This window comes from Budorcas taxicolor, chromosome 5 (assembly GCF_023091745.1).
Source record: "Budorcas taxicolor isolate Tak-1 chromosome 5, Takin1.1, whole genome shotgun sequence".
Taxonomy (NCBI): Eukaryota; Metazoa; Chordata; class Mammalia; order Artiodactyla; family Bovidae; genus Budorcas; species Budorcas taxicolor.
In genome coordinates, this window is record NC_068914.1 from 130,812,956 (window position 1) to 130,837,799 (window position 24,844).

The 24,844-nt window shown below is 38.2% G+C and overlaps 1 non-coding gene across 1 annotated transcript; it reads right to left on the bottom strand.

The window, feature by feature from the left end:
• Window positions 1-22,918: 22,918 nt before the first annotated feature.
• TRNAK-UUU (transfer RNA lysine (anticodon UUU)) lies at window positions 22,919-22,991 on the bottom strand. Its single transcript has one exon. It is a non-coding gene; the product is annotated as a tRNA-Lys (tRNA).
• Between the last annotated feature and the right edge of the window lie 1,853 nt (window positions 22,992-24,844).

Sequence of the window (24,844 nt, forward strand, 5' to 3'; positions counted from 1 at the left end):
CCTTTAGAGCACAAGGATGATTGGAGCATGGGGGAGTCAAATCTTCTGTGGAGTTAAATTCTCAGTTCAGCATGTAAGGTGAAAATTACATAGTCTAAATTACCCTTGAAAATCCCTGAAATTATCCATAAAATAGAGTATACATATTTCTGTATATACAACATTATACAGTAATTTTTATTCATGCTAAATCATGGGAACTTCAGAGCTGGATTAATGGAAGGAATAAAAGGTCTATGAAATCTACACAGCTCTCTGGGTGTTCAAAATAAGAAAAGTAGGAAAAGAGTAGGAAAAGATGTGTGTGCATGCATACTTGGTCAAGTTCAACTCTTTTGTGACCCCATGGACTGTAGCCTGCCAGATTCCTCTGTCTATGGAATTTCCCAGGCAAGATTACTGGAGTGAGTTGTCATTCCCTTCTGTCAGGGAAGTTTGGTATTTCCTCAGTTCTGTCTCACTGCAGCAAAATTTTGAAGTGACGGACAGACCAGTGTTACAACTCCATGTTACAGCTCAGCTTTATTTGCAAACAAAGGAAAATACATCCTTGAGGTGTGAGCGTGGGCCAACCCAAAAGACATGAAGAGAAGAGAAGCCCAAAGCTCAATTTTGGCTCCTCTTTTTATATGTGTTTTTCTCCTCCCCTTGAGCCTGCCCTATGTAAATTGGGCTAGCCAGGAGGGCTGTTTGTTTTACCTGAGGTCCTCACTCCAGTCCTGGACCTTCTTTTGTTCTATATTTACAGGCTTTTCCCTTTTTGTCTTTTAGCCACTGCCATTTTGAACTCCCTTTTCCTATTCTAACTACCTAACACTTCTCCAGGGGATATTCCTGAACTAGGGATGGAAACTGAGTCTCCTGCATCTCCTGCATTGACAGGCAGATTCTTTACCACTGAACTACCTGGGAAGCCCCAGGAAAAGATAGATTTGTAAATCTTTCATTTGCTGCATGATTTGTTCTAGTCTCTATTCATATATAACCTCTATAACCTTCACACATGTTCATAGAATTTGGGGGTATTTTTTCAGTGAGCATTAAATGGCACCCCACTCCAGTGCTCTTGCCTGGAAACTCCCATGGCTGGAGGAGCCTGGTAGGCTGCAGTCCATGGGGTCACTAAGAGTCGGACACGACTGAGTGACTTCTTCACTTTCACTTTTCACTTTCATGCATTGGAGAAGGCAATGGCAACCCACTCCAGTGTTCTTGCCTGGAGAATCCCAGGGATGGGAGAGCCTGTTAGGCTGCTGTCTATGGGGTCGCACAGAGTCGGACACGACTGAAACGACTTAGCAGCAAACAAAGTTAGTGGAATCAAATCATACCCCCCCCCCCCAAACATGCATATGCAGGCTTGATATGACTCTCCTGTAATCACCTAGGATTTTACAATCTTAATCATTTTATAAAATGTATTTACATCCATTATGTTATCTGACCCTTATCAGGTAACAGGGACAAGAGTGAGCATTTTCAGTTGCAGATGAGGAAAAAGTGACCTGGAGTTTAAGCTGCTTCTTCGAGGTTACTCTGCTCATTAGGGGCAGAACTGGGGATTCAGACCCGATCATTTCATCCTCAGTGTGGCAGCTCTTCCAAAGGATCCTACTGTTCATGAAGTAGTTGACACAGAAACTTGTGTTCCTTCCTTCCAGGGGTGGGGGAGGGGTGCAGGGGGATGTGCCTGTAGAGTATGGGAAAAAAAGAAAAAAGAAAAAGAAAAACTTGTGCTCACTTGTTTTGAGACTCACCTTTGAAAAGAGAATGAGATTTGTGAAAGAACAAGTAAAACATCATTTCAAAAGTTATGGATGGTCTCTGAGAATTCAGAAAAGAAAATTCAGAAAAAGAAGAACTAAGAACCTAGTAATGCAGCAGTGTTACTAGCTTACCTAGAAAGACTCCAGTTACCTAGAAAGACTTCCCCTGATGCTAACCACAGATGAAGCATGAATTTTGCACTCACATTTGATTACTTCAAAAATATATCAAAAAAAAGAAAAAGAAAAAAAAGGAGAATGAGAACAAAGAAGAATAGAAGAAAAACACAGTAATACCCTTAAGAGTCATTTCCTCAGAATCTGGGGCCCACTCAGAGCCCATTCATATGCAGACACACAATAATCATCTAAATGTATGTTTTAGGAAGTGGAGAGGAAGGGAATTATATTTTTGGATTATTGAATAAAGAAAATAAAAGCTGACATTCTGAACTGAGAAGCCAATGAGTCTGTGTTCAATAGGATGCTTCTGTCTTAAAGCTGGCAAAGGCTTTAAATGCTGCTCTTTGGTATTGAGGAGGTCCTTTTAGACTTTAATATTCCCCTTTAATCTAATGAGAGAACAGTCAATGCTAGCAGTTAACCAAGGGAATATTTCCCCCCAGGTTGCAATTACTTAATTCACTTCTAAGAATTATCAGCAGATAGGTCTCATTTTTGGTCCCACAGTTAAATGGAAAAATCAGTTATATCCCCCAAATTCTTGAAATAAGTCAAAATGATTTTTTGATGAAAAAAAGTAATAATTATTTTGTTACCCAAATAAGCAAACGTATTCTAATCTGTGTTATCCTGGAGTTGAACGGATCCAGTGAATCTCACAAGTAAATGTGAACTGCTTATAACTGCAAGGAGGTGAAGAATCTGTTACCTGTCAGGGTGCTAGAACTCTCGTTGAAAGGCAGCTTGGAGGGAAGAAAACATGGGTGAGAACACAGAAGAGTGGAGGGGAGGAGGGGGCTCAGTAAGAGCGGGTAGGGCAGGGAATTCTTAGGGGGATGTGGCCAGTAAAACTTCAACATTTAAAGAATTTCTTAAAGATTTAAAAATATTTTAAGGATGGAATCTTCAAATGTCAGTTTATCTTTTAAATTACTTCTGTTATCTAAAGTTCTTTACTCTGTTCCCATCCCTGTGTGTGTATTTGTGTGTGTGTAAGTGTGTATGTGTGAGAGAGAGGTAGAAATTAAATCTATTATTCCTATAACCATGTTCTATGAAAGAGTTTTTGGTTGAAATCAGTGAGTTGAGTTTCTCATCTTAGCTTTCCAAGTGTCCAATAAAGGAAGCAGACACCCAGAGGCAATGACTAACACTCATTCCTTCATTTAATTAGGACACATTAATTGAATACACATTATAGCCTTATTCTTTTCTAGGCAAGGAGGATAGAAAAGTGGACAAAATCAAGAACTCTCTTTTTTCATGGAGGTTTGATTCTAGTAGATAAGAAAGGTAATAAATCAAAATACAAAATAATGTCAAGCAATACAAAGAAAGATAAAGTGAACATTTTGAAAGAAAACTGGGGGGAAATGACTTATTACATATCACAGAACAATAAGTATTTTCACTAACTTTTCATATGAAAAGGGGGAAACCTGAAGACAATGGGACTCTATCTTTAAAGTGTTAAAGGAAAATGGTCATTTCAGAATTTTCACAAAATACCCTTAAAAATGTGAATGACTAATAGTGTATGATCCCCACTGTAAGGCATTCTGGAAAAGAGAAAACCAAGATAATAAAAAGATCAGTGGTTCTGAGGAGCTGGAGAAGAGGGAAGGGATGACTAGTCAGTGCACAGAGGATTTTAAGGGCTGTAAAAATGTTCCATATGACACCATAATGATGGATATCTGTCATTGCATGTTTATTCAAATTCACTGAATGTACAAGACTAAAACTGAATACATTGGGTATTAGTGATATGTTGATATAAGTTCATCCTTGGTTAAAAAAAACTATACCATTCTGGTGTGTGATGTTGACAATGGGAAAGTCTGTTTATGTGGAGGCAGAAAGTATATGGGAAATCTCTGAAACTTCCTCTTTTAATATAAAATCTAAAAGCTTTCTTTTGAAAATTAAGTCTTTTTTAAAAAATGAATAGGAATCGGTCTTGAATACCAAATGTGAGACAGTTTTAATGAGCAAGTTACGGAATCTGGAATATAGTCCTGATGTTATAAGATTCAATATTCAATTGGGAAATAAAGAGTTGACAAAATAGAGTTAAAGACAATGTGTAAGAAAAACTACATTCCTTGTTTATACTCTGAATGTTTTTTAACTCCTTCAAAAACCATATTGCATATTTTTTAAATGAAGATAAATAAAAACTTTATCAGATAAAAGAAAACTGAGAAGGTTCATTGTCAGGAGACCTGTATTAAAAGAGTTCTTCAGGCTGAAGGGAAATAATGCTGGATGTAAAGGCAAATCTATATAAAGGAATGAAGAACACCAAAAATGGTAAATAAATGTGTAAATAAAAGATCTGGTTATTTGTTTTCTTCCTGAAATTTTCTTAAATGGCAATTGACTGTTTTATACAAAACAACAGTGATAAAAGTCAGAAAGCAGCAATTATTTAACCAGCAGAGTAGTGGAACAAATGTTCTATATCTTGATCTAGGTAGGGTTATATGGGTACATATGTAAGTTAAAAGTTATCAAACTTTTAAAAGTCATGCCTCGTTTTACTGCATATATACCTCTTTCAATAAAGCAGTGTTAGAATGGAAAAAACATAAGGACACAAAAGGGTTTAAAATCAAGTGATATTAAGAGATAACAGGAAAATAATAATAAAAGCGAGTAGTATAGCTACATTAATAGTCTGTCTTTAAGGAATAAATTATAAAAGTTGTGTTTTGCAATAATAAAGTGTTTGATATGCCTAAAAAGATGTTAGATATACCTTCAAAATATAAAGCCCAAATTGACAAGACTAGAAGGAAAAAATATAAAAATCTACCTTTATAGTAGGACATTTCAGCACTTCTTTCCCAGGACTTGATAGACCAAATAGGGCAGAAAATATGTACAGTTATATAGGATTTGAACAATAAAACTAACAAGCTTAATATAATGGACGTAGATAAGGACTTCCCCAGTGGCTCAGTGGTAAAGAATCTGCCTGCCAATGCAGGAGACTCAGGAGATGAGGTTTCAATTCTTGGGTTGAGGCACTGGAGGAGGAAATGGCAACCTGCTCCAGTATTCTTTCCTGGAAAATCCCATGGACAGAGGAGCCTGGCAGGCTACAGTTCAAAGGATTGTCAAGAATCAGACAAGATTGAGTGACAGTACATGCTCACACAGATGGACTATTAACCCAACAACCCAACACTTCTAGCCTTGTCAATTTTGGCTTTCTATTTTGAAGGTATATTAGTACTAGTACTAGTACACCTAGTACTAGAGGTACACCTTTTTAGGCACCAATTGTACATTTACAAAAATTGACCATAATTATAGCAAGCCTCAAACAACTCCAATTACAATACAATTAAATAAAAAAGTCAATAATCCAAGCAATATTTGCTAAGAAATCTTTAAAAATGCCCTCCTAAACTATTTGTTGGCCAAGGAAGAAATGATCATGTTCATGAGGGTAGGAGTGTTGCTATCAATCAGAGCAAAGATGATGTGGTTGTTGGAAAAGAATGTGAAGTTCATAGAGGTTTAGGGTTTGTTTTAACATGGGGAATATAACATTGTGTTGTGTGGTAATGGGAAGGCTTCTCAGGACACACAGGGAAATGATGCTGCTAGTGAGGACGGAGACAAGTAATTGAATTTATACACACATACGCACACTGTAACAAAACTTTCATGAAACAATACTTATCCTTAGTGATGGGTACTTATGAGATATAAACTCTGATATTTCCTAACATAATCTATTATTTCTATTGTATTCTATTTTTGATGAGAAATTCAAATTTAATGAAGTTGTACTGAAATACAGCCATGCCCATTCATTGGTTTATCTGAGTCTGTGTCACAGTAGCACAGTCCAGGAGTCAAAAAGCCCAAAGAATTAACTACCTGGTGCTTTGCAGAAAAAACTTTGCTGATGCTGATCTAAAGGATTATTTTCCCCAATTACTTCTTATATGATGTATAGTGCTGCAGGGGCCTTCCAGTGGTCACCAGTCCTGGCTACATGTTGGAATCACTAAAAATTCTACTGATTTAGATGATTCAACCCCTACGCCTTTACCCAATGGTAGAGTCTCTCCAGAGGTGAACCCAGGAATCTGTATTTTCAACCAGTGCAGTCATCCCATAGGGTTCTGTGTTGTGAACCCCTGGCTAGTAGATAGATCAGTTGTTAAGACTCATCATTTTGTTTTCCCTGAGCAAGAAAATGCCTTCCCTAAAACGACTAAGATTGACAGTGGTAAAACCCATGTTTCCTGCTACCAGGAACGCTAGCTGTAGGGCTCTCAGAATTGGGTATTTCATTCTATTTTTTAAATGTTGGTAGCAAATAATTGGAGAAGGAAATGGCAACCCACTCCAGTGTTCTTGCCTGGAGAATCCCAGGGATGGCGGAGCCTTGTGGGCACCGTCTCTGGGGTCGCACAGAGTTGGACACAACTAAAGCGACTTAGCAGCCGCAGCAGCAAATAATTATTTGATTTTGCAGCCCTAGCAGGCAGTAACCTGAAATTTGGAAAATCCTATCATTGAATGATAAACTCCTTGCCATTCTTTCTTCTCTCCTGTTTTCCAAGCTGAAGACAGTTTTCTCGACAGTTTTTTTTAATAGGCTATGGGATTGAACCTGGGTCTCCTGCATTGCAGGCAGGTTCTTTACCATCTGAGCCACCAGGAAGCCCCAAGAATACTGGAGTGGGTAGCCATTCCTTTTTCCAGGGGATCTTCCTGACCAAGGGATGGAACTCAGGTCTTCTTGCATTGCAGACAGATTCTTTACCATCTGAGCCACCTGGGAAAACCATGGGACAGTTCATAGTCACCACCATAAGAACGCAGCCGCCTAGTGTTTACAAAATGCTTTAGCGTCTTCTAAATGCTTACTCCTACTTTCTTTCCATGCAATACCCCAACCCAATGATTGAAGAAATGTCATTCATAATCCCCATTTTATACCTTAGAAAACTAAGGTTAAAAGATATTAGGCAGGACTTCCCTGGTGGTCCAGTGGTTACAGGTTCAGTCCCTGGTTCAGGAAGATTCCACATGCCACGGGACAGCTAAGCCCTTGAGCCACAAATACTGAGCCCAGGTACCACAGCTACTGAAGCCCGCGCACCTACAGTGGGTGCTCGGCAGCAAGCAACTACATTGAGAAGCCTGTGCACCACAATAAAGAGCAGCCCCAGCTCACTGCAACTAGAGAAAGCCTGCTTGCAACAAAGAATATCCAGTGCAGACAAAAATAAATAATTTTTTAAAATCTAATTAAAAAAAAAGATATTAGGCAAATTGACCAAGGCTACAAGGTCAGTTAGCAGCACACCTATAACCGGTAACTGGCTATTTCTTTTCTCAAACAGTACTTTTAACTGTCTCTATCATCAAATTTAAAAATGTAAGCTAAGAAGTCAATTCCAACACATTTCGGGAGATGCAAAATAAAGGAAATAAGTGGGATAAAAAGGAAAAAGGATTCGGGTTAGAAATCAAAGGAGTGGGGAGAGACATATAGGAGGCAAAGTAAATTCAAATGTCCTGTGGACAAAGGGCTAATACAAATAAATATGTATATGTGTCCATGCAAGCAGGAGAGCTTATCATTGAGATCATTTGAAACAATAAGTGCTTATCCTTATTTGCCACCTCGTTTATGTTGGACTGGCATTCAGACTTAAAATCGATGCCTTTGTACTAATTACCAGGTTAACAGAGCTCTGGTTTTTAAACACTGAAACATGAAAAAGAAAAAGCTATTCAAAAAATTTTGCTTTAAAAAAACCCCATGCCTTCATTCTCCTTGGCATCGTGAGAAATACTCCCTCAGGAAATTAAAAATCATCCACCATTGTATGCCTATCTTATTTCCATGATACAATTACAGAAACACTAAAGATTAGAAGACAAAGGCTTAACTGTTTTAAGATAAATTTATTTCCTATAAGAATACAGACTACCTCCTATATTTATACACCTTACAGATCCTAGGTAAAACAGATGGTGATAACAAAATAAACCTCTACTTAAATTGAACAATAGCAGAAAGTTAACAGGCACTAGTTCCAGATTAGACCAAAAAAAAAAAAAAAAAAAAAAGAAGCACATGTGTTTTCCTTACACCACTGTCTAACATGATTGGAGAACACACGCAACAGTGATCCACCCTAGAAGCTTTCTGTGTTGCCAGTCCTGGCGAAGAAGCTTCTCAATAAGATTTATCAAGTAGAAAGTTTGACCACTTCTAAAAGGGATAAACTACTTTGTAAAATACAAGAGTATTGATCATTATGTTGTTTCAAGGAAGGGCATGAGCTTGCTCATGGGAGCCAATGGATGGGTCAGAACTTGGGAGCTAACTTGAAAGAATTTTGAATTAACTTTCAGAAACACTTTCAAGGTGATTTAAGGATAGTCTTTTGGAATTGATTTTAAACAATGAAAACCAGGTTTAGTGTCTCCATATGGAAAACCAAAGATTTAATTGGAAAAGCACTTAGCGTTGTCTGCTATGTTACAGGAGTTCTTTTCTTGTGCAGTGTTTGTATTATTTTTAACTACTCTCTTTGTATAATCTTGCCCTGTGTTTACCCTACAGTTCCCTTTTGTTTCTTTGTCAACACACTCACTCCAGACAAGCAGCTTCTATTATTTTAGCTTACTCACTGGCTCCTGGATTGTTCATTGAGAAGATCGCATCACATCTCAGCACAGCTGCTGGCAACATGTCTTGTATGAAATAAACAAACAGATTTTATTTCTTCAATATAGAGTTCAGCTAATTTATTTTATCCACAAACTCAAATGTCCTTTGGAAAATCTGAAAGGTTTTAAATTTAAGATACAAAACTATGCCAGTCTCCAAGGTCTTCTTTTAGGATGAGAAAAGGAACCTGAATATCCATAATACTATCGACATAAGAAGCTACATTTCTGAAAGTAATGAATACTCCACATTCCATTTTTAATTACTAGGTTTTCACTATGAAAATTATTATACCAAGTGGAAACCTTGAAGTGTTTTCATTTTCAGTCCATGCCCTTGGAGTCAGGCTCCCTGCTCAGTTTCAGGACGGACTATGGTGTACCACCCTGTTGGCCTGATTGATGCAATGCTGGGCACATGACATAGCAATGCCACTCCAAGGGACTTTACTAGAACTAAAAAGGTCTATATAGTCAAAGCTATGTTTTTTCCAGTAGTCATGTATGGATGTGAGAGCTGGACCATAAAGAAAGCTGATTGCCAAAGAACTGATGCTTTCAAACTGTGGTGCTAGTGAAGACTCTTGAGAGTTCCTTGGACAGCAGAGAGATCAATCCTAAAGGAAGTCAACCCTTACTATTCATTGGAAGGATTGATGCTGAAGCTGAAGCTCCAATAATTTAGCCTCCGGTTGCATAGAGCTGACTTACTGGAAAAGACCCTAATGCTACGAAAGATTGAGGATGAGAAGAGAAGGGGGTGACAGAGGATAAGATAATTGGATGGCATCATTGACTCAATGGGCATGAGTTTGAGCAAACTCTGGGAGATAGAGGAAGACAGGAAAGCCTGGCATGCTGCAATCCATGGGATCACAAAGAGTTGGACATGGCTTAGTGACTGAACAACAACAACATCAACAACAAAGAACAGGGTTCTCTCTCGCTCTCTCTTCCCCTGAAGTAAAAGGTACTAAAGAAAAAAGCAAATAAGTAAAAGTAATCTTAACTAACAAGTACCATCTTTACCAATGCATGCACAGGCCTGTGTGACAAGGAAGTCAACCTGCAAAAAAGCAAAGACAGGGATGGAAATGGCAGTGCCCCAATGACACCATTTCATCGGCCAGATCTCCTGGGCTTGAGCTAGAAATAGACTCTGACTTCCACATTTACATGCTCTGGATTTCTGCCACTTGCCAACAAAATGACTCCTGTAAGTGTTTGCAGACAACAAAAATAGATGAAGTGTAGTCCCTTATTATATATGCTATTCATATAAATTTACTTAAATCGAAAATGTGAACTTGATCTAACTGCCTCCAGCCTCCCATCATGATGTTTTCTCTGCTCTGCACCTCCTCTCACACACGTGTCCACTGCCCTTCTCCTGTTCTTTCTTATCCAGCTTGCCCTTTCCCAAATCCAATCCTGTTCATAAGCAAAGTGCTGATAGGAATCATTTACATCTTAGTGTAAACATATTCACTTAACAACCCTCTTAGGGGCATTTACATGTTAAGATTGATCTCCAAGTGCAAACTCAGTTCAGTTCAGTCGCTCAGTCATGTCTGACTCTTTGCAACCCCATGAATCACAGCACGTCAGGCCTCCCTGTCCATCACCAACTCCCAGAGTTCACTCAGACTCACGTCCATGGCGTCAGTGATGCCATCTAGCCATCTCATTCTCTGTCGTCCCCTTCTTCTTCTGCCCCCAATCCCTCCCAGCATCAGAGTCTTTTCCAATGAGTCAACTCGTCACATGAGGTGGCCAAAGTACTGGAGTTTCAGCTTTAGCATCATTCCTTCCAAAGAAATCCCAGGGCTGATCTCCTTCAGAATGGATTGGTTAGATCTCCTTGCAGTCCAAGGGACTCTAAAGAGTCTTCTCCAACACCACAGTTCAAAAGCATCAATTCTTCAGCACTCAGCCTTCTTCACAGTCCAACTCTCACATCCATACATGACCACAGGAAAAACCATAGCCTTAACTAGACAGACCTTAGTTGGCAAAGTAATATCTCTGCTTTTGAATATGCTATCTAGGTTGGTCATAACTTTTCTTCAAAGGAGTAAGCGTCTTTTAATTTCATGGCTGCAATCACCATCTGCAGTGATTTTGGAGCCCCCCAAAATAGAGTCTGACACTGTTTCCACTGTTTCCGCATCTATTTCCCATGAAGTGATGGGACTGGATTGCATGATCCTAGTTTTCTAGATGTTGAGCTTTACGCCAACTTTTTCACTCTCCTCTTTCACTTTCATCAAGAGGCTTTTGAGTTCCTCTTCACTTTCTGCCATAAGGGTGGTGTCATCTGCATATCTGAGGTTATTGATATTTCTCCCGGCAATCTTGATTCCAGCTTGTGTTTCTTCCAGTCCAGCGTTTCTCATGATGTACTCTGCATATGAGTTAAATAAGCAGGGTAACAATATACAGCCTTGACGTACTCCTTTTCCTATTTGGAACCAGTCTGCTGTTCCATGTCCAGTTCTAACTGTTGCTTCCTGACCTGCATACAGATTTCCCAAGAGGCAGGTCAGGTGGTCTGGTATTCCCATCTCTTTCAGAATTTTCCACAGTCTATTGTGATCCACACTGTCAAAGGCTTTGGTATAGTCAATAAAGCAGAAATAGATGTTTTTCTGGAACTCTCTTGCTTTTTCGATGATCCAGCGGATGTTGGCAATTTGATCTCTGGTTCCTCTGCCTTTTCTAAAACCAGCTTGAACATCAGGAAGTTCATGGTTCACATATTGCTGAAGCCTGGCTTGGAGAATTTTGAGCATTACTTTACTAGCATGTGAGATGAGTGCAATTGTGGGATAGTTTGAGCATTCTTTGGCATTGCCTTTCTTTGGAATTGGAATGAAAACTGACCTTTTCCAGTCCTGTGGCCACTGCTGAGTTTTCCAAATTTGCTGGCATATTGAGTGCAGCACTTTCACAGCATCATCTTTCAGGATTTGAAATAGCTCAACTGGAATTCCATCACCTCCACTAGCTTTGTTCATAGTGATGCTTTCTAAGGCCCACTTGACTTCACATTCCAGGATGTCTGGTTCTAGATGAGTGATCACACCATCGTGATTATCTGGGTCATGAAGATCTTTTTTGTACAGTTCTTCTGTGTATTCTTGCCACCTCTTTTTAATATCTTCTGCTTCTGTAAGGTCCATACCATTTCTGAAATGTTCCCTTGGTATCTCTAATTTCCTTGAAGAGATCTCTAGTCTTTCCCATTCTGTTGTTTTCCTCTATTTCTTTGCATTGATCGCTGAGGAAGGCTTTCTTATCTCTTCTTGCTATTCTTTGGAACTCTGCATTCAGATGCTTATATCTTTCCTTTTCTCCTTTGCTTTTCGCTTCTCTTCTTTTCACAGCTATTTGTAAGGCCTCCCCAGACAGCCATTTTACTTTTTTGCATTTCTTTTCCATGGGGATGGTCTTGATCCCTGTCTCATGTACAGTGTCATGACCCTCATTCCATAGTTCATCAGGCATTCTATCTATCAGATCTAGGCCCTTAAATCTATTTCTCACTTCCACTGTATAATCATAAAGGATTTGATTTAGGTCATACCTGAATGGTCTAGTGGTTTTCCCTACTTTCTTCAATTTAAGTCTGAATTTGGTAATAAGGAGTTCATGATCTGAGCCACAGTCAGCTCCTGGTCTTCTTTTTGTTGACTGTATAGAGCTTCTCCATCTTTGGCTGCAAAGAATATAATCAATCTGATTTCAGTGTTGACCATCTGGTGATGCCCATGGATAGAGTCTTCTCTTGTGTTGTTGAAAGAGGGTGTTTGCTATGACCAGTGCATTTTCTTGGCAAAACTCTATTAGTCTTTGCCCTGCTTCATTCCGCATTCCAAGGCCAAATTTGCCTGTTACTCTAGATGTTTCTTGACTTCCTACTTTTGCATTCCAGTCCCCTATAATGAAAAGGACATCTTTTTTGGGTGTTACTTCTGAAAGGTCTTGTAGGTCTTCATAGAACCGTTCAACTTCAGCTTCTTCAGCATTACTGGTTGGGGCATAGACTTGGATTACCATGATATTGAATGGTTTGCCTTGGAAACAAACAGAGATCATTCTGTCGGTTCTGAGATTGCATCCAAGTACTGCATTTCGGACTCTTTTGTCGACCATGATGGTTACTCCATTTCTTCTGAGGGATTCCTGCCCACAGTAGTAGATATAATGGTCATCTGAGTTAAATTCACCCATTTCAGTCCATTTTAGTTTGCTGATTCCAAGAATGTCGATGTTCACTCTTGACATCTCCTATTTGACCACTTCCAATTTGCCTTGATTCATGGACCTAACATTCCAGGTTCCTATGCAATATTGCTGCTTACAGCATTGGACCTTGCTTCTATCAACAGTCGCATCCACAGCTGGGTATTGTTTTTGCTTTGGCTCCATCCCTTCATTCTTTCTGGAGTTATTTCTCCACTGATCTCCAGTAGCATATTGGGCACCTACAGACCTGGGGAGTTCCTCTTTCAGTATCCTATCATTTTGCCTTTTCATACTGTTTATGGGGTTCTCAAGGCAAGAATACTGAAGTGGTTTGCCATTTCCTTCTCCAGTGGACCACATTCTGTCAGTCCTCTCCACCATGACCCGCCCATCTTGGGTCGCCCCACGGGCATGGTTTAGTTTCATTGAGTTAGATAAGGCTGTGATCCTAGTGTTATTAGTTTGACTAGTTTTATGTGAGTATGGTTTCAGTGTGTCTGCCCTCTGATGCCCTCTTGCAACACGTGCAGCAGTGAGGAGATATCCCTCATCCAAGGTAAGGAGCAGCGGCTGTGCTTTGCTGGCGCCCTTGTGAAGAGATACCCCACTCCCAAGGGCAGACTAGAAGTCATATTAGAGTTTCTCATGTTATCCTATTTTCTTTCTGCTCACACCACACTCCATCTCCCAGGCTAGACATTTCTAACATTTCACTCATCTTCTCCAGTCAATCTAATATCAAGTCCTAATTTTTAAAAATTCTTTTGCATTATTTTAAAATGTGCCCTTTTATCTCACTCAATTTCTTCTCAGTTTAGCCTGAAGCAATTTCTACTGACTCTTAACTAGTCTCCCTGCCTGACCTTTGGAGATGTTTTCTCCCAGTCTGTGGCTTGCCTTATCATTCTCCAAGTGTTGTCTACTGTGGAGCAATTTTTAATTTTAATAAAGTTGATCTTATCAATTATATCTTTCATGAATCATGCATTTTATATTGTATCAAAAAAATCATCACCATATCCAAAAGCATCTATTTTGACCCTATGTTGTATTCTCGGAGTTTTACAGTTTTTCACCTTACACTTAAGTTTGTGATCCATTCTGAGTTCATTTTTGTGAAGAGTGTAAGGTCTGTGTCAAGATTTTATTTTTCCATGTGGATGTTAAGTTGTTTCATCACCAGTTTTGAAGACTATCTTTGCTCTATAGTATTGTCTTTGCTTCTTTGTCAAAGATCATTTGACTATATTCATGTGGGTCTATTTCTAGGTCCTTAATTCTATTACATTGATTCTTTTACCAATAACATAGTCTTGAATACTGCAGATTTGTAGTAAGTCTTGAAGTTGCATAGTTTAAGTCCTTCAATTTTGTTCGCTTCCAATATCAAGTTGGCTATTCCAGACCCTTTGCCTTCTGTTTTTCATTATTCACAAAATTACTTGCTAGATTTTTATTGGAATTACACTGAATCTAAATTAAGTTGAGACAAACTGAAATCCTGACAGTGTTGTTTCTTCTAATGGAATATCTTCCCGTTTAATTATTCTTTGATATCATTCATCAAATTTTATAGGTCTCTCACATAGATCTTGTATATACTTAGATCTACACCTAAGTATTTCATTTTGAAGGGGTACTAATCCAAATTGTATTGTGCTTTTCATTTTAAATTTCACTTGATTATTTCTTGTATATAGGAAAGTGATTGACTTTTGTGCTTTAACTTCATTTCTTACAATCTTGCTAAAAATGCTTATTAGATCCAGAAGTTTGGTTTTGCTTTATTTTTGTATTTTTGTCAATTCACTAGTATTTTCACACAGATTATCATGATCATCTGCCAACAGAGAGAATTTTCCTTCTTCTCATCCAGTCTTATACCTTTTATTTCCTTTTCCTATCTTATTACATTAGCAAGACCTTCCAGTATAATGTTGAAAAGAAGTATTGAGAGGAGTCATCCTTGCCTTGCCTGTGATCTTAGTGGGAAACTTCTCACCATTAAGTACAATGTTTTCTGGTAAATATTTTTTTGTCACAAGTTGAGGATATTCCCCTCTAGTCCTAGTTTACTGGGAGTTTTTAACAAGAATGAGTGTTGGATTTCATCAAATGCATTGGTTTGGTTTTTTTCTTTTCTTTTTTTTTTTTTGCATCTATGTTGTGATCATGTGATTTTTCTTTTTTAGACTGTTGATGTGATGGATTGCATTAATTGATATAACAATGCTGAATTAGCCTTGCATACCTGGGATAAATCCCACTTGAGCATGGAGTATAGTTCTTTTTATACAGTGTTGGATTCAATTTGCTAATATTTTGTTGAAGATTTTTACATCTATGTTTAGGAGAGATACTGGTTTATAATTTTATTTTCTTGTAATGTCTTTGTCTGGTTTTGAAATTTGGGTAATAAAAAAAGCAGCCTCATAGAATGAATTAGGAGGTATTCCCTTTGTTTCCATTCTCTGAAAGAAATTGTAGAGAGTTTGTACAATTTCTTCCTTATATATTTAGTAAAATTCATTAGTGAACACTTCTGATGCTGTTTTGTAAGATTATTGCCTATTGATGCAATTTGTTTACTAGATGTCAACCTACTCACACTGTTTATTCCTTCATGTGTGAAAGTGAAATTGAAAGTCGCTCAGTCGTGTCCAACTGTTTGTGATCCCATGGACTACAGAGTCCATGGAATTCTCTAGGCCAGAATACTGGAGTGGCATTTTGACAACCTTTCCCTTCTGCAGGAGATCTTCCCAACCCAGGGATCAAACCCAGGTCTCCCACATTGCAGATGGATTCTTTACTAGCTGAGCCAGAAGGGAAGCCTTTCATTTGTGAAGTTTGGCAAATTGCATCTTTCAAGGAACAGCTCCATTTCATCTAGGTTATCCAAGTTGTGAGCATAGAATTCATCATAATGTTGCTTTCTTATTCTTTTAAGGTCCCTGGATCTACAGTGATGTCTGTTCTTTCATTTCTAATGATAGCAACCTGTGCTCTTTTTTTTTTTTTTTCTTCTTACTTTTGTTGTTCAGTCACCAAGTCTTTTAGAATGGCTAAAAGATAATCAGTTTTATTAATCTTTTCAAAGAAACAGCTTTTGGTTACACTGTTCTATATTGATTTCCCACTTTCAGTTTCATTGATTTCTGCTCTAATTTTTATCATTTCTTTTCACTGGTTTAATTTGGATTTACTCTTCCTTTTCTAGTCTCCTAATGTGGAAACTTGAATGACTGAACTTAGACCTTTCTTCTTTTACTAATATATGCATTCAATGCTATCTGTTTCCAAAGCACTGCTTCTACTACACCCCACACATTTTGACAACTCATATTTTCATTTCACTTTCAAAATAATTTTAATCATAAATAAATTTAATAATTTCTCTTGAGCTTTTTTCTTTGTCTTGTGTGATGGGGGTTGCTTAATCTCTACCTATTTGGGGATTTTTTAGTCAGATTTCTAGTTTAATTCATTGTGATCTGAGGGCAGATGTTGTATAATTTCTATTTGTTTAAGTGTTTCAAGATGTGCTTTATGGCCCCAAATGTGGTCTGTCTTGAAGAATGTTTCATGTGAACTTGAGAAGAATGTGTTTTCTTCTGTTTTAGATGAGGTAGTCTATAGATGTCAATTATATCCAGCTGATTGATGGTATGTTGAGTTCAACTATGTCCTTACTGATTTTCTGCCTGTTGGATCAGTGCGTTTCCGATAAAGGGATGTTGAAATCTACAGCAATGACAGTGGCTTCAGTACTTCTCCTTGCAGGGCTACCACTTGCTGCCTCATACAGATTAATGCTCTGCTGTTAGTCACGTACGTATATTGTTACACCTGCTTAAAGAACTGACACTTTTGTTATTATGGATGCATTTCTTCATCCTTGATAACTTTCTTTGCTTTGAAGAGTGCTTGTTCTGAAATTAATACGACCATCTCTTTTCATTTGCTTCGTGTTAGCATGATGTATTTTTCTATTTTCATTAATTTTTAATATACATGTGACTTGGTATTTAAAGTAGATTTCTTATAGAAAACATATAGTTTTTTCTTAGTTTTATATGATGCACTCTGACAATGTTTGTCTTTGTATTGGTGCATTTAGACCATGGACATTCAAGTGATTACTGATATTTTGGGATTAATAGCTACCACTTTGTTGTTTTATATTTGTTGCCCTTAGTCTTTGTTCCTATTTTTGTCTTCCACTCTTTTTCTGCCTTTGTGGCTTTAATTATCATTTCATACTATTCCACTTTCTTTCCTTTTCTACATGTCAGTTATACATACCCTGGAGTTTGCAATACACTTTTGCAACTAATCCAAGTCCAGTTTTAACTAACACTATACCATTTCATGGGTAGCGTATTTTATGGTAACAAAATAATTCTAATTCCTTCCTACCATACCTTGTATCCTTGCTTGTTATTAATTTCACTTATGCGTAAGCATCTATAAATATATATATATATGATATACACATATTTATACATATTTAAATATACTGTTGCTATTGTTTTCTTCAACAAATTATCTGTTAGATCAAATAAGAATAAGAAAAATAAAAAATTTTATTTTACCTTCATTTATTGCTTGTTTCCAACATTTCCCCATCTATTTCCCATGAAGTGATGGGACCAGATGCCATGATCTTCGTTTTCTGAATGTTGAGCTTTAAGCCAACTTTTTCACTCTCCACTTTCACTTTCATCAAGAGGCTTTTTAGTTCCTCTTCATGGGAAATAGATGGGGAAACAGTGGAAACAGTGTCAGACTTTATTTTGGGGGGCTCCAAAATCACTGCAGATGGTGACTGCAGCCATGAAATTAAAAGATGCTTACTCCTTGGAAGAAAAGTTATGACCAACCTAGATAGCATACTCAAAACCAGAGACATTACTTTGCCAACAAACGTCTGTCTAGTCAAGGCTATGGTTTTTCCAGTAGTCATGTATGGATGTGAGAGTTGGACTGTGAAGAAAGCTGAGCACCGAAGAATTGATGCTTTTGAACTGTGGTGTTGGAGAAGACTCTTGAGAGTCCCTTGGACTGCAAGGAGATCCATCCAGTCCATTCTGAAGGAGATCAACCCTGGGATTTCTTTGGAAGGAATGATGCTAAAGCAGAAACTCCAATACTGTGGCCACCTCATGTGAAGAGTTGACTCATTGGAAAAGACTCTGATGCTGGGAGGGATTAGGGGCAGGAGGAGAAGGGGATGACAGAGGATGAGATGGCTGTGGCATCACTGACTCGATGGACGTGAGTCCGAGTGAACTCCGGGAGATGGTGATGGACAGGGAGGCCTGACGTGCTGTGATTCATGGGGTTGCAAAGAGTCGGACATGACTGAGCAACTGAACTGACTGCTTGTATACTGCTCATCCTTTCTTTATATGGATCTGAGGTTCTAACCTATATTGTTTTCTTTCTCTCTAAATAACTTCTTTTAATACTTCTTGTATGGCAGGTGTACTAGGAACACAGTCCCTTGGTTTTTGTTTGTCTGAGAAAGTCTTTATCTCTCCTTCACTTTTGAAGGATAATTTTGCAGAGCAGAGAATTCAAGGTTGGTAATTTTTTTCTCTCAGTACTTTATTTTGCTCTGTTCTCTTCCTGCTTACATAGTTTCTGAGGAAATTTTGGATGTAATTCTTGTCTTTGTTCTTCTATAGCTATTTTTTCCTCCCTGTGGCTACTTTCAGGATTTTCTCTTTATCTTTATTTTCTTTAGTTTGAAAATAATATTCCTCTATGTAGCTTTTGGGCATTTATCCTGCTTGTTGTTCTCTGAGTTTTCTAGATCTGGGTTTCAGTTCAGTTCATTCAGTCACTCAGTTGTGTCCGACTCTTTGAGACCCCATGAACCACAGCACGCCAGGCCTCCCTGTCCATCACCAACCCTCAGAGTTCACCCAAACCCATGTCCATTGAGTTGGTGATGCCATCCAACCATCTCATCCTCTGTCATCCCTTTCTCCTCCTGCCCCCAATCCCTCCCAGCATCAAAGTCTTTTCCAATGAGTCAACTCTTCACATGAGGTGGCCACAGTATTGGAGTTTCAGCTTCAGCATCATTTCTTCCAAAGAAATTCCAGGGTTGATCTCCTTCAGAATGGACTGGTTGGATCTCCTTGCAGTCCAAGGGACTCTCAAGAGTCTTCTCCAAACACCACAGTTCAAAAGCATCAATTCTTCGGCACTCAGCCTTCTTCACGGTCCAACTCTCACATCCATACATGACCACTGGAACTGGGTTTGGTGTCTGATAATAATTTGGGGAAATTCTCAGTTGTTGTTTTAAATATTTCTACAGTTCCTCTATCTCTTCTCATCCTCTTATTCTCATTATGTATACATTTCATCTTCTGTAGTTGTCCCATAGTTCTTATATATTCTGTCCTGTTTTTTAGTCTTTGTTTTTTGGGTTTGGAGGTTTCTATTGATACATCCTCAATCTCAAAGATTCTTTCTTCAGCTATATGCATTCTACTAATGAGCTCATCAAAGTCATTCTTTATTTTTATACAGTGTTTCAATTTCCAGCATTTCTTTACTGTTCTTTCTTAGGAATTCTGTCTACATTGATAAGCTGTTTTTGCTTGCTATACATCTTTACTCATAGAGCCCTTAGCACTGTTGTTTTTGTTGCTTAGTTGCTAAGTCATGTCCAACTTTTTTGTGACCCCATGGACTATGGCCTGCCAAGGTCCTGTGTCCATGGGGTTTCCCAGGCAAGAATACTAGAGTGGGTTGCCATTTACTTTTCCAGGGCATCTTCCCAACCCAGGCATTCAATGTGTGTCTCCTGCATTGGCAAATGGATTCTTTAGCACTGAGCCACCAGGGAAGCCCAGCCCTTAGCATATTAATCATAATTGTTTTAAATTTTGAGCCTGATAATTTCAACATCCCTGCCATCTCTGGTTCTGACAAGACAGACAGCCAGTTTGCTCTTCAAATTGTAATGTTTGCCTTTTAGTATATCTTGTAACTTTTTCCTGATAGAAGGACATGATGGATCAGGTAAAAGAAATTGTTGTAAGTATGCCTTTAGTAATGTGGTGCTAAGATTTGGGGACAGGGAATGTATGGGAAGAGGAGAAGTGGTCTACAGTCCTATGATTAGGTCTCAGTGTTATAATGAGCCTGTATCTCTAGAGAGCGAACTTCACAGTGTTTCTCAGCCCTCCCCCTCCACCGTTAGGTGGGAAACGATGGTTATCGCTGACAAGAGCTGAGTGTTTCCTTTCTGCCAGGTCAGTTTTGTTCTGCTAGTACTCCATCAGGTTAGGCTCTGGCTAACCAGTTTTTTCAGAGACCAGGACTTAAGAAGAACAGAGAGCTCAGGCATATTTCAAAATTGTTTATTTTCCTTCCTCTTTCAATATCATGAGGGGACTTTCTGCACTATTTACTATGAGACTCCGGTTGAGTTCCTGGAGATAAAACCCAAAAGTTTGTGTGTTGTAGGAGTGGCTCTGATGACTAGATTCCCCTGGAGTTTTTATCTCTCATACTGGTCCACATTGAGCATCCAGAAATTCATCAGTTACACTCAAGTTTTCTTATCCTGGTGGTACTGGTTCTACTGGCAGTTCTCACTCATGGGTCTCTAGTTCAGTAGGCTGTGACTCCTATATCTGCCTGTCTGTCTCTCCAATCTTAGGGACAATGCTTTGCCCTTTGTTCTCATCTCTCTTCAGATCAAGAAGAGTTTTTGATTTTTCAGTCTGTTCAGCTTTTCCCTTGTTAAATAGAATATCAACTTCCAAGCTCTTTACATGCAAAACCAGAAATCCAAACTTTCTTGATTACAACATCCTTCATGAATCAGTAATTTTTAAATAGAATGTCTAAACCAAAACAAACATCCAACAGTTATGTTTGTTAAGTAGATAGGCTCAGACTACTTAATAAATATTTATGTCTCAACATCTTATCAGCCATTTTGAAAAGGAATAACACACATCAATTGAAATAAAGGTTTTTTTTTTAAATAACTGCAATTATTTAGCAAGAGGATGGATAAACCTACAGTGTATAAACCTACAGCACAACTTCTCAAACAAAATGAGATTGAATTCCCCCTCTTTCATTTTCTATTTCACATTGATTGCAATGTAAATTTCTTTTCTATCATAGCAACCACAAAAAAAAAACGCAGCTTTGCAAAGCCATGACATCATCAAAAGGAACATGGCACTATCTAATGTTGAAATAGCAATTTATTTAAAGCTAGGTGTTTGTGCAGTCTGTCAAACATCAAATATTATTGTGTTTCTTCAAGAATTTAGAGTACCCTACAGTGTATCTGGCAAAGGTTAGTTTTCATTCCAATCCCAAAAAAGACAATGCCAAAGAATATTCAAACTACCACACAATTGCACTTATCTCACACACTAGCAAAGTAATGCTAAAAATTCTGCAAGCCAGGCTTCAACAGTACGTAAACTGTGAAATTCCAGATGTTCAAGCTGGATTTAGAAAAGGCAGAGGAACCAGAGATCATATTGCCAACATCTGCTGGATCATCAAAAAAGCAAGAGGGTTCCAGAAAAACATCTATTTCTGCTTTATTGACTATGCCAAAGCCTTTGACTGTGTGGATCACAATAAACTGTGGAAAATTCTTCAAGAGATGGAAATACCAGACCACCTGACCTGGCTCTTGAGAAATCTGTATGCAGGTCAGGAAGCAATAGTTAGAACTGCACATGGAACAACAGACTGGTTCCAAACAGAAAAAGATGTCAAGGCTGTATATTGTCACCCTGCTTATTTAACTTATATGCAGAGTACATCATGAGAAATGCTGGACTGGATGAAACACAAGCTGGAATCAAGATTGCCAGGAGAAATATCAATAACCTCAGATATGCAGATGACACCACCTTTATGGCAGAAAGTGAAGAGGAACTAAAAAGCCTCTTGATGAAAGTGAAAGAGGAGAATGAAAAAATTGGCTTAAAGCTTAACATTCAGAAAATGAAGATCATGGCATCTGGTCCCATCACTTCATGGGAAATAGATGGGGAAACAATCAAAACAATGAGACTTTTTGTGGGCCGGGTGGGGGGGCTCCAAAATCACTGCAGATGGTGACTGCAGCCATGAAACTAAAGGACATTTGCTCCTTGGAAGAAAAGTTATGACCAATCTAGACAGCATATTAAAAAGCAGAGACATTACTTTGCCAACAAGGGTCCATCTAGTCAAAGCTATGGTTTTTCTGCTAGTCATGTATGGATGTGAGAGTTGGACTACAAAGAAAGCTTAGCGTCGAAGAATTGATGCTTTTGAACTGTGGTGTTGGGGAAGACTCTTGAGAGTCCCTTGGACTTTAAGGAGATCCAACCAGTCCATCCTAAAGGAAATCAGTCCTGAATGTTCATCAGAATGACTGATACTGAAGTTGAAACTCCAATACTTTGGCCACCTAGTGTGAAGAACTGACTAATTTGAAAAGACCCTGATGCTGCAAAAGATTGAAGGTGGGAGGAGAAAGGAAAGACAGAGGATGAGATGGTTGGATAGCATCACAGACTGAATGTACATGAGTTTTTAGCAAGCTTCGGGAGTTGGTGATGGACAGGGAAGCCTAGCGTGCTGCAGTCCATAGGGCTGCAAAGAGTCAGACACAAATAAGCGACTGAACTGAACTGAACAATGCATCTGAGGCCTGGCTTCAGTACCCTGAAAGTGAAAGTGTTGGTCACTCAGTCATGTCTGACTCTTTAAGGTCCCGTAGACTGCAGCCTTATGGACAGCAGAGTCTGGTGAGCCACAGTCCATGGGGTCGCAGAGTTGGACACAGCAGAGCAACTAACCCCTTAGACTATAGCCCTGTAACCAGGCTCATCTCTCCATGGAATTGGGTAGCCATCCCTTCCCCAGGGGATCTTCTCAACCCAGCAATCAAACCCAGCTGCCTAGCATTGCAGGCAGATTCTTTACATCTGAGCTACCAGGGAAGCCCTCAAAGGGAACCATGCTGCCTGAACAGGGACTTGAACCCTGGATCCTCAGGTTAAAAGCCTGATGCTCTACCAGTTAAGCTATTCAGGCAGCGCCCTGGAGGGTTGATAAATGGTACATTTACCCAAAGCTGTCATATGCAGTTGGGAACAGTTATGAGACCCAATTAAATTAAATAAATTAATTTTTTTAAGTTATGTGAAATATCTTTATATCATCCTATGAAGCAATCTTCAGTATCTTGTTAAGTAAGGTGGGAAGGAAAAAGGTATAAAGCATATTAGCAAAAGAAGGCAAAAGATGAATATAAATACATTTTTCTTATGTTTAAAAACTGGGAGGAGAAATCAAAATTGTTTCCAAAATTCACCCACAGACACAAGAGGATGACAGAGTGGAGGATTCTGAGACAAAAGTTAGGTTTTTTTAACTACGTATTGTTTTTTGGATTTGATTTAGGAAATATATACAAATGTTACATAATTATTAACAATTTTTTAAAACAATTTCTAAAAATAGAAAACTAAATGAAGCAAATGAACTTAACTGCATATTGATTTTGTATCATAACCACACAGAGAGTAACTACTTCATGTGATTTGAAAACAAAACTAGTACTAAATTATCCAAAGGTTTTAAGAACTACAAAAACATAATAAGCTATTGCCATTTATCATATTCTTGTTGGTAGTCTTGATATTGTTACTCTGAGAACATTTTGTGTGTACTGTGGGTTAAAACAAATTAACTTTAATGTTGTTGAGAATTTAACGTGAAAGAAAGTAGATACAGATGTAAATAATGTAGGAGTAAAGAAAAGAATCTTAGTCCTGTAGTTAAGTTGGGAGAGTCAAAATAAGTTCATGAAAATATTTTCTATTTTTCTTGTTATGGTTTTGCAGATACACCCATCATTTAAAAATGCACATTTAATTTCCAAATACATGGAGTTTCTTAAGCATCTTTTATATTAATTCCTCATTTTGATATTCAGTTCAGTTCAATCACTCAGTCATGTCTGACTCTTTGCAACCCCATGGACTTCAGCACACCAGGCCTCTCTGTCCATCACCAACTCCTGGAGTTTACTGAAACTCAAGTCCATTGAGTCAGCGATGCCATCCAACCATCTCATCCTCTGTTGTCCCCTTCTCCTCCCACCTTCAGTCTTTCCCAGAATCAGGGTCTTTTCCAGTGAGTCAGCTCTTCACATCAGGTGGCCAAAACATTGGAGTTTCAGTTTCAACATCAGTCCTTTCAATGAATATTCAGAACTGATTTCCTTTAGGACGGACAAGTTGGATCTGCAGTCCAAGGGACTGTCAAGAGTCTTGTCCAACATCACAGTTCAAAAGCATCAATTTTGATATTAATTTCTCATTTAAATGCTTCTTCTCTGCAATCACCCCCTGTAGTTTGTTTGTTTGTTTGTTTGTTTTGGTCTCCTAACTTTATTGAGGCTTTCAATGGCTAAGTCAAAGAGCTTTCTTGGTAAATGTCACATAGCACTTGAAAATATGAGGACTATTTTCAAATATCTTTTGATATTGATTTCTAACATAATCCACAGTGATAAGAGAACAAACTCTGTATGATTTCAGTACCTTTAGACCATGAAATTTCTGCACTTCATTTTATGGCCCTGGATATGTTCCAGTGTCTTCTAGTTTATAGTCTATAGGAACTTGAATAGAATTTGTATCCTCCTGTTGTGTGAAAATTGTTGTTTCATGGTGCTTTTCAGGTCTACTATATCCTTCTACTTTTCTATATTTTCATTCTATTAATTTTTGAGAGTCTGATATTGAAAATCCAACTAAAAGTCTTAATTTACCTACTCAAAAAAGTTATAACAAACAGTGTAACTATATGTAACTTTGTTCTATACATTCTAAGGTTTCTAAAAATGCATTATCACACTTCCATAGTTTGAAAATAAAATA